This window comes from Malaclemys terrapin, chromosome 7, assembly GCF_027887155.1.
Source record: "Malaclemys terrapin pileata isolate rMalTer1 chromosome 7, rMalTer1.hap1, whole genome shotgun sequence".
NCBI classification, from domain to species: domain Eukaryota; kingdom Metazoa; phylum Chordata; order Testudines; family Emydidae; genus Malaclemys; species Malaclemys terrapin.
This window is the reverse complement of record NC_071511.1, coordinates 50,801,787-50,812,743: the sequence shown is the minus strand read 5'-3', so window position 1 is coordinate 50,812,743 and position 10,957 is coordinate 50,801,787. Positions and strand designations below refer to the sequence as shown.

The 10,957-nt window shown below is 46.3% G+C and overlaps 1 protein-coding gene across 1 annotated transcript in view; it reads left to right on the top strand.

The window, feature by feature from the left end:
- Positions 1-1,686: 1,686 nt before the first annotated feature.
- The window catches only part of RBM6 (RNA binding motif protein 6), a 131,777-nt gene continuing 122,506 nt past the window's right edge, over positions 1,687-10,957 (top strand). The window contains exon 1 of the mRNA XM_054033806.1: positions 1,687-1,774. The gene's annotated coding sequence lies outside the window, so the exon portion shown is untranslated. The remainder of the gene's footprint in view (positions 1,775-10,957) is intronic.

The following is a 10,957-nucleotide window of genomic DNA, read 5'->3' as shown; positions in this document are numbered from 1 at the left end:
GCACTCAAGAGCCAGGAAATGATTAATTTAACGTGCTTTACACAATCTTAATTCTGCCTCCTTGTGTATCTGCATAACTGCATGATCACAATGTTTAAATGCATTGTCACAAGCTATTTTTTCCACTGGATATTTGCCTCATTCAATATGCAGGATGGACAATGCTCAGTGAAGGATGCAACAGTTCAATATTTATTGTTATCCATCCTAATTTTTATATGTGGCCCTGCGCTTCATTCACTGCACACCATCCGAACCCAGTGCTGAACAAGGAAAGTATTTGGGGGACACCTGCCTATACACTTTCCAACTTCTATAGTGGCAGCAGGGAGGCAATCTGACCTAATCAATAAATCCCTGGATGGGACCTCAGGAGACCTGACCTGCTTGTGATTGTGGAGAGGTCATTTTGCTTCTCCGTGCCTCAGTTTCCCCTTCTATAAAATGGGGATAATACCTGTTTTTTAAAGCATTTTGGGATCTACTGATGAAAAACAATACATAAGAGCTAGATATTATTATTACAATAACTGAGGCATGGGTCCTCCTGATTGTACCTCCATTCACTATACAAAGGGGTTTCATTTGCCAGCCAAACATGGGGCTGTTTTTAAGATTAGCAAATCCTGAAGCAAGAGCTGAGCTGAGATGAAATGGGCAAGGCCACTAGCTGAAACCTTTTATATCCTCCAAAGGGTCAAAACATAGGGGTGATGTTAGTGGAAGGTAATGACAGCATCATGCCAGTGGAACTATTGCGTATCAGTAGAGAGCAGAGGCCTTTGCTTGCTGCCATCAGAATCACTCTGTCTTGGTGCTCTAGACAGATCACTCTTCTGGCTGAGTTACCAGTGATTACCGCCAGATTTAGACAGCGACTTACGCTATGGATGTATAATGCAAGTGCCTACTCACTGCAAACGAGTCTAGTGCAGCACCCAGACATTGCTTTAGCTCCACCAAAGCTCAAATCTGCAGCTCCACTGAAATCAGCACCTATGGCTGGAGTGGGGGGTTAGGAGTTCTGGGGGGGGAGTTGTCAGGGGGCAGGAGTGGGGAGAGGGATCGGAGCAGTCAGGGGACAGGGAGCAGAGGGGTTTAGATGGGTCGGGAGTTCTGGGGGGGGGCTGTCAGGGGGTGGGGAGTGGTTGGATGGGGCGTGGGAGTCCCAGGGGTCTGTCTGGGGGTGGGGGTGTGGATAAGGGTTGGGGCAGTCAGGGGACAAGAGGCAGGGAGGCTTAGATAGGGGGTGGAGTCCTGGGGGGCAGTTGGGGGCAGGGGTCCCAGGAGGGGGCAGTCAGGGGACAAGGAACGGGGGGAGGGTCGGGGGTTCGGGGGGGGGGTGGGAAGTGGGAGGGGCAGGGGCGGGGCTAGGGCGGGGCTCCTCCTGTCCTCTTTTTTGCTTGCTGAAATATGGTAACCCTACCCATGGTTCTGCGCTGAGTAGCAGTGTGACTACGGGCTACGGCCCTGCTGAGCGTCCTGACCCCAGGGCCTACGCCGTAGAACTACAACCCCCAGCATACCCCCGACTCCCCAGCGGAGAAGCGGGAGTCCGTGCGTGTCCTGCCAAGCACTCTGGGAACTGTACTCCGCCCATCCGCCCGTGCATAGCGGCCAGGCTGGCGGCTGTGCAGTGCATGCCGGGAGTGGTAGTGCGGAGGCGCACCCGGACTCTGTGTCCCATGGTGCAGCTAGACGGCACCGCCCCGGAAGTTCCGGTTTCGTCTCGGCGGTGCAGCGGGCCCGGGCGGCGGTTCCGTTGGTGTTTGAGGTAAGGGGGCTCCCGGTTTGCTGTGGGTGTTGGCGAGGGCGGGAGCCGCGAGACCCTCCAACCGCGCCCCCAGGGCAGGCGGGGCGAGCGGCACCGATCCGCTCCGGCTCCCCGCGCAGGCCAAGCCGCGCTCGCCTGGCGGCGGGGCACGCGGAGCGCGGACGGGGCGGGGTGCTGGGGCACTTGCGGGGCGGGCTGGGTTCACGGCGGATGGGCGCCGGGGCGGGGGTGAGTCGAATATGCGTGTGGGGGCGCTGGAGGTGTGAGTGGGGGGGTCGGACATGCGTGGGGGGGCGCTGGAGGTGTGAGTGGGGGGGTCGGACATGCGTGGGGGGGCGCTGGAGGTGTGGGCGTGGGGGGTCGGACATGCGTGGGGGGGCGCTGGAGGTGTGGGTGGGGGGGGTCGGACATGCGTGGGGGGGCGCTGGAGGTGTGGGCGTGGGGGGTCGGACATGCGTGGGGGGGCGCTGGAGGTGTGGGGGATAGAACACTTGGACTCCTGGCAGGGGGTGCTAGGAGTGGGGGGTTTCAGGCATTTGGGCTCGTGGTGGGGTGGGTGGGCATGTGGGCTTCTGCTTGGGGGGCGTCACTAAGAGTGGGGGCGTCGGGTACAAGGGCTCCTGTCGGGGAGCGGGGACACTAGAAGGCGTTGATTATGTAGGTTCTCACCTGGGGATATGTGTGGTTGGTTATGCAAGTTCTCAGGGGGTCTCTATGCGTATGGTGGGGTTGCCCTTCAAGTCTCATTGGAGGAGGGGGTCATAGTGGGGGGACGGGAGGTTAATCATCATGGGCCTTGATGAGGGCTTATGTGTGGGGGGCTTTACTGGGGATTGGCCATGGAGAGGCACTCTTGTTTGAGGCATGGTGGTGGTGTGTGTGGAAGTATGGCTGGGGGGGGGGGGGGGGTGTCAGTTTGTTCACAGGATTTTCCTGCCTGTGACATTTTGCTGGGGAGACATCAGTCTTTGGGTTGGGATGGGCATTCAGGTCATGGGGGTAGTGCAGGATCCTGGTTTGGTGGACAGGGTGGAAATTGAGGGGTCAAGAGGGTGCTCAGCTTCAGGGACTTTGGTAATGCAGGGTCCTGGATAGGAACATGCCATTTTTGGGCAGGCAACTGGCAATGGGGGATTCCAGCTGCTTTTGGTGGAGGTGAGATGATTACAGGGTTTGCAGTGGGCTGAAAGGTGTTCCCCCTGTGTGGGGTTCCTACTCAGGGTGCTGTATGGTAAATTGCTGTGGAGCTGGAATGTTTCAGTTCATAGCTGTGGAGGTGTTGGACCTGGGGACAGCATAGGTAATTTTTAAGGTTCCTTATGTGACTGTCAGGGTTGAGTGAAGAAAACATTAGGGTGTATTAGTGGGGATGAGGGCTTGCAGTGAGGCTGGATTGTAACCCTGGTGGCTCACAGTGTCGGTTGCCAGGCCAATTGGAATGTGTATGGATAAGATTTAATGCCTATTGTATGATACCATATTATGGATGTTTCTGCAGTCTAACATTCATATTTATAATTGCTAATACAGGTGTAAAGCTTGTGTATTGTTTTTGGAATGGTATGCAACCATAATCCTGGCGTATCAGACTTTGTCTGCTTGATAAGCTTCTGTAATAGATTAACACCTCAGAAACTAAGTTTCATTCTGGTTTTTATGGGTATGAAAATAGACTTTTGAATGTAACCTGACTTTCAGTTTAACACAGCATTACAATGGTCTGTAGATGCACTGAGCTGCCTCGTCTACTGTTAGTATCCATGAATTCACATAATTTAGATGTGCAATTGCTTTAATAACTTGGACACATGGTGCAATTGTGTACATATCAGGTAATTGAACTCTCAGATGGCCAAATGATGGGTGGAAAGGACTGGGACTGAAAGAGTCAGTATTTTCTCTCCTGAACAATGCTGAATACAGCAGTAATTTTATAAATAGTTTAATGCATAATTTGACACTGGATCTTTGTACAAACTTATTGTCAATAGTGACATATCCTCTATGAATATGGGGAAGAATTTGAGTCTAACTCAGGAATAAATTGTAACACATGATGCATATGTACTAGGGGGGAGAGTTAAACTTGTGTTCACAAAAAATTCTACTTTTTGGATTCTTGAGTAACTAACTGCAACTGTTACTTTCTTTTAATGTAGTTATATTTTTGCATATAATATATATTTAGAACCTTATTGGAATGTGGTGGTATAACAGACATTTGAAATTGAGGAAACTAGGTTGTAGTTTGAAAAACCTCGTTCTGAAACTTCTCTCAGAATTTCAAATCAATCTTTATACTGACAGGTTTCAGAGTAGCAGCCGTGTTAGTCTGTATCCGCAAAAAGAACAGGAGTACTTGTGGCACCTTAGAGACTAACAAATTTATTAGAGCATTGCTCTAATATGCTCTAATAAATTTGTTAATCTTTATACTGCCTCCCTTACTATTGGGAGGACATTGCTAATTGTTTCATGAAACAAATATGCATCTTGTTTGTATGTGGAATTAAGTCTGTTCTGTACAGCCGTGTAACCTGCAGTTACACTTTTATTCTGTCAACAGTACAAGGGGATCTCTGTCTAGTCTTGTGAGTTTGTACTGGGATCTGTGGCCTGTATAGTCAAGTCAACTATTACTTTTTTTGGTGGAGCAGAAGTGATGTCTGTAGTTAAGGTTTTTATCATTTGTTATGGTAGTACCCCAAGGCCCTGATCAAGATCAGGGCTCTGTTTTGCCAGGTACTGTACAGATGTATATGAAGAGACAGTCTCTACCCCAGAAAGCTTGCCATCTTTAAAAGAAAAATTGGACGAAGGGTCTGTGTGAACATAATCTGGGCTGTGGAAAAAGATGATCTGGTCTCTTATTAGGAGAGCATCATCTCTGAGCACTATTGGGACAGTGAATGGGATCGAGTGGGGTATTCAGCCCAAAATAATTTTCTAAATGGGGGACCAAAAAACGGAGGATAATATATGGATGGTATGGTTTCTGCCCCATACTGGAGGATGCTGAAGGCTGTTTTCTAGCTTTTCGTCAGTGGATCGTGTCAACAGTGTTGGGAACCCTAGCTTAGATGGCTCTTTTTATCCCTCCAGAGCAGAGGTTACAATACTGATAGCATGGCAGTGGGAGAGCTCTAAAAATTCCCTAGTTGTAGCCGTGGGCATAAAGTCTATCACAAGATCTGAAAAGCAAGTGGGAAATCATTGGTTCACTGTCAGACTGGGAGGATGTATCTAGTGGGGTCCTGCAGGGGTCTGTCCTGGATTCAATACTACTCAATATTTTCATGAAGGAGTCAGATAATGGAGTGGAGAGTATGTTTATAAAATTTGCAGATGATACCAACCTGGTAGGGGTTGCAAGTATTTTACCCTGACAAATTGGAGAATTGGTCTGAAATCAACAAGATGAAATTCAGTAAAGACAAGTACAAAGTACACTTGGGCTATGACTACACTACAGACCTTACAGCTGCACCACTGTGTAGCTGCTCTATACCAGCAGAAGAGATCTCTCCTGCTGGCATAATTACACCACCCCTAATGAGTGGCAGCTGTGTCGGCGGAAGAGTGTCTCCTGCTAACATAGCACTGTCCACACAAACGCTTCTGTCGGTGAAACTTTTGTCAGTCAGGGGTGTGTTTTTTCACACCCTTGACTGACAAAAGTTTTGCTGTAGAAGTGCTAGTGTAGACAAAGCGTTAGGAAGAAAATATCAAATGCACAACTACAAAATGGGTAGTAACTGGGTAGGCAGTACTATTGCAGAAAAGAATCGGGGTAGTTAATCACAAAGTGAACATGTGCCAGCCAAGTGATGTAATTACAAAAAAGGCTAATGTCATTCTGGGGAGTTGTGACCCTTCCCGGGAGTACCCATAGTTGTGAGGCACCTTACTACCACCTACACTTAGTATGAGGAAGCTTTGTCTTAGCCTGCTGGGGATCAGCTCCCCAACTCCACCAGCAATGGGTGCATCTCCCTGCAGTATTTACTGATTCACTGCTTCCAAAGAAGCAGTACTCCCTAGCTTGCCAGTCTTACCTTAGATCACTGCTCCACTTAACTCACAGCACTTAGATCTATTTATAGTGAAATCAAGGGTATGTGTATTTAATGAAGCATAGAGATTCAAGTAATAGTGAATAGAAGTATTCAAAAGGTTATGTGTAAAATAGGGCTGTGAAGTGATTAAAAAACCGTGCAATTAAAAGGCTTAACCGTGCGATTAAACAATAATACAATACTATTTATATAAATATATTTGGATGTTTTCCACATTTTCAAATATATTGATTTCAAATACAACAGTAAATACAAAGTGTACAGTGCTCACTTTATATTTATTTTTAATTATAAATATTTGCACTGTAAAAATAGAGATAGTATTTTTCAATTCACTTAATACAAGTACTGTAGTGCAGTCTCTTTATCATGAAAGTTGCACTTACAAATGTAGAATTATGTACAAAAAATAACTGCATTCAAAAATAAAACAATGTAAAATTTTAGCGCCTACAAGTCCACTCAGACCTACTTCTTGTTCAGCCAATCAAGTTTGTTTACAGTTGCAGGAGATAATGCTGCCTGCTTCTTGTTTACGTCACCTGAAAGTGAGAACAGGCATTCTCATGGCACTGTTGTAGCCGACTTTGCAAGATATTTATGTGCCAGATGCGCTAAAGATTCATATGTCCCTTCAGAGGACTTGTGTCCATGCTGATAATGGGTTCTGCTCAATAAAGATCCAAAGCAGTGCAGATCAACGCATGTTCATTTTCATCATCTGAGTCAGATGCCACTAGCGGAAGGTTGATTTTCTTTTTTGGTGGTTCTGGTTCTGTAGTTTCCGCATTGGAGTGTTGCTCTTTTATGACTTCTGAAAGCATGCTCCACATACTGTCCCCATCAGATTTTGGAAGGCACTTCAGATTCTTAAATCTTGGGTTGAGTACTGTAGCTATCTTTAGAAATCTCACATTGGTATCTTCTTTGCGTTTTGTCAAATCTGCAGTGAAAGTGTTCTTAAAACAAACAAAATGCTGGGTCATCATCCTAGACTGCTATTACCATACAGGGCAGAATGCGGGGGTAAAACACTGAGCAGGAGATATACAGTTCTCCCACAGGGAGTTCAGTCACAATTTAATTAAGGCATTATTTTTTTAACGAGCGTCATCAGCATGGAAGCATCTCCTCTGGAATGGTGGCCAAAGCATGAAGGGGCATACAAATGTTTAGCATATCTGACACGTAAATAAATACCTTGCAATGCCAGCTACAAAAGTGCTATGCAAATGCCTGTTCTCACTTTTTGGTGACATTGTGAAAAAGAAGTGGGCAGCATTATCTCCCGTAAATGTAAACAAACTTGTTTCTCAGTGATTGGCTGAACAAGAAGTAGGACTGAGTGGATTTGTAAGGATAGGTTCCTGGGTTAGTGTTTTTGTTGTATGGTGTGCGGTTGCTGGTGAGTATTTTCTTAAGGTTGGGGGGTTGTCTGTAAGCGAGGACTGGCCTGCCTCCCAAGGTCTGAGAGTGAGGGATCATTTTCCAGGATAGGTTGTAGATCGTGGATAATGCGCTGGAGAGGTTTTAGCTGGGGGCTGTATGTGATGGCCAGTGGTGTTCTGTTATTGTCCTTGTTGGGCCTGTCCTGTAGTAGGTGGCTTCTGGGTACTCTTCTGGCTCTGTCAATCTGTTTTTTCACTTCAGCAGGTGGATATTGTAGTTTTAAGAATGCTTGATAGAGATCTTGTAGGTGTTTATCTCTGTCTGAGGGATTGGAGCAAATGTGGTTGCATTTTAGAGCTTGGCTGTAGACAATGGATCGTGTGGTGTGTCCTGGATGGAAGCTGGAGGCATGTAGGTAAGTATAGTGGTCAGTGGGTTTCCGGAATAGGGTGGTGTTTATGTGACCATCACTTATTAGCACAGTAGTGTCTAGGAAAGGGACCTAACCACGTCAGCCACACCATCAGGGGCTCCTTCTTCACCTGCACATCTACCAATGTGATATATGCCATCATGTGGCAGCAATGCCCCTCTGCCATGTGCGTTGGCCAAACTGGACAGTCTCTACGCAAAAGAATAAATGGACACAAATCTGACGTCAGGAATCATAACATTCAAAAACCAGTGGGAGAACACTTCAACCTCTCTAATCACTCAGTGACAGACTTGAAGGTGTCAGTTTTGCAACAAAAAAAACTTCAAAAACAGACTCCAAAGAGAGACTGCTGAACTCGAATTAATATGCAAATTAGACACAGTTAACTTAGCCCTAAACAGAGACTGGGAATGGTTGGGTCATTACACTAATTGAATTTTTTTCCCCCCATGTTAAGTTCTCCTCAAACCTTCTATGGGTCATCTCGATTATCACTTCAAAGTTTTTTCTTCTGCTGCTACTGATAGCTCATCTCAATTGATTGGCCTCTTACAATTGGTATGCATACTTCCACCTTTTCATGTTCTCTGTATGTATAAATATCTTCTGTGTGTTCCGCTCTATGCATCTGAAGAAGTGGGCTGTAGCCCACGAAAGCTTATGCTGAAATAAATTTATTAGTTTCTAAGGTGCCACAAGTACTCCTGTTCTTTTTGCGGATACAGACTAACATGGCTGCTACTTTGTAACTAGTTTAAACCTGCATGTGACCGGTGCTCCACGCTGCAGAGGAAGGCAAAACCCCCAAGGGTCGCTGCCAATCTGAGAAACCACCTAGGTGAAGGTTTCAGTATGTCTCTCTGCACTCCAAGGCTTTGTTTTTATTCAGAAACAGTACATCTGCTGCTGTTTGTTTCTTCTTGTAAATTTCCTCTTAGATTTCGCTGTCTGTCTGCCCCAGCTCAGTATGCACATAGCCATACAATAAACAAATAGCGGTACCTGGAGATGTCAGTTACCTCTGCCTGAAAGGAACATTTTTGCGGTATGTCTCCTCCTGGTGACCTGCTTTAACTCCAGGACCTTAAGAACATATTTTTCAGTATAAATACACTGATATAACACTGTCCTCGGGAGCCAAAAAATCTTACCGGGTTATAGATGAAACCGCATTATATCGAATTTGCTTTGATCTGCCGGAGCGTGCAGCGCCCCCCCCAACCCCCCGGAGCGCTGCTTTACAGCGTTATATCTGAATTCGTGTTATATCGGGTTGCGCTATATCGGGGTAGACGTGTACGCCTTAAATATTATCCGTATGTACATTTCACAATGATTAAGATGCCCAGCAGGCAGCGGTATCTTGGTGGAGACCTCACATGCAGCTTTGGTAAACTATTATGCAGATATCCAACCCAGGAGATCTCTGTAAAACCCTAGGTCACAGGTATGTTAAAAGGCGTGTCATATGTAGGACATGGAAGGTAATTTTTCCACTCTCTTCAGTCCTGATGAGGCTTCAGCTGAAGTACTATATCATAGAATCATAGAATATCAGGGTTGGAAGGGACCTCAAGAAGGCATCTAGTCCAACCCCCTGCTCAAAGCAGGACCAATTTCCAACTAAATCATCCCAGCCAGGGCTTTGTCATGCCGGGCCTTAAAAACCTCGAAGGAAGGAGACTCCACCACCTCCCTAGGTAAAGCATTCCAGTGCTTCACCACCTCCTAGTGAAATAGTGTTTCCTAATATCCAACCTGAACCTCCCCCACTGCAACTTGAGACCATTGCTCCTTGTTCTGTCATCTGCCACCACTGAGAACAGCTGAGCTCCATCCTCTTTGGAACCCCCCTTTAGTCTTGAGAAAACAGGCTAAATGGGTGGGACCTGAAAACAGGTTTCAAATATATGGGAGATACTATGAAAAAAAGTAGACTCTTCTGAAAGAGAAATACTGTATCTTTGACGTTTCATATCTCAGTTTGTCTGATCCATTGCAAATTTTGTACCCCCTCTGCCTATTACTCCCTCCCCCCCTCCAAAAAAAAAATTCTGACAAGAGACTGCATGCAAAATGTCAGATGAAATGAATCTTTTTATGTGGAAACTGATAGGTGGACAGTTAACAGCTACTTTTTAGAATTTCTTCACTCCACATCTTGTTACTCTTCTCATACTTGCCTTGAAGAAAGAAGACTTCTATTCTTGGATAATATAACTATGCTTTAAATTGTCTACAGTACGTTATAAGGTAATAACGCATGTCTCTGGAGTAAACTGGCAGGGGTAGGCATAGGAAGCGGGAGCTTGAGATCTCAGTGGCTAGAGGAAAAAGAAGGAAACTGATGATGATCTCTGATCTCCTTCTGTGAGGTATTGCGGGGGAAGTGTTTTCTAAACTAGACATGTGATTGTAAGGGGGCTGATATGAGGAAATTCTGGAGAGATAAGGTGGGTGAGGTAATATTTGTCATTGGACTAGTTTCTGTAGGTGAGACAAGCTTTCGAGCTATGAAGAGCTCTTTGTCAGGTGCTGAGAATTAAGTGGAGCAGTGATCTAAGGGGTTAAACTGGTAAGCTGGGGAGTATTGCTTCTTTGGAAGCAATGAATCAGTAAATATTGCAGGTGCCCTGCAGACCAGGGATTGGACACTCCAGGGAGATGCATGGAGGGCTGAAGGGATGGGGTGTGTCTGTTGCTAACCTGTAGAATGACAGCCGGGCCTGTGAGAGCTAAAGGGCAGGGCTGGTTGCCATGGCTGCTGGAGTTGGGGAGCTGACCCCTATCAGGCAGAAACAAGGCTTCCTCACACCAAAGATAACTGGTAGTGGGTACACAACCCTGGGTACCCCCTGGAAGCATCACAACACCTCAGAATATTAGCTTTTTTTGTAATTGCATCACATGGTTCATGTTCACATGAGGAAATTTTTACAGTAATGGCAAGGGAAGGAGGGTGAGCATGAAGAGCAGTGCCTCAGACAGGTTGCTATCAGTCCTGCCCTTTCCCTTTTTCCTCCCATCCACCGGGAGAGTCAGGGGTTATTGGTCCATTCACTGACTCCCTCTTTTCCACTGTCCTATTTGCCATTTCCTCCTGGGGCCTCAAAAGGGTCATCTGTCCTCCCACCTTCACTTGAGAGGTCCCTTTTCTATGTCTCCACTAGGAAGTTTGGGGTGGGGTGGGGGCGGGAAGAGAATAAAGGTAACATAGTGTTTATAATTTTTATATTAGAGTCCCATATTGTTGTGTTCAGCTGGAACCTCCTGAATGTTCAT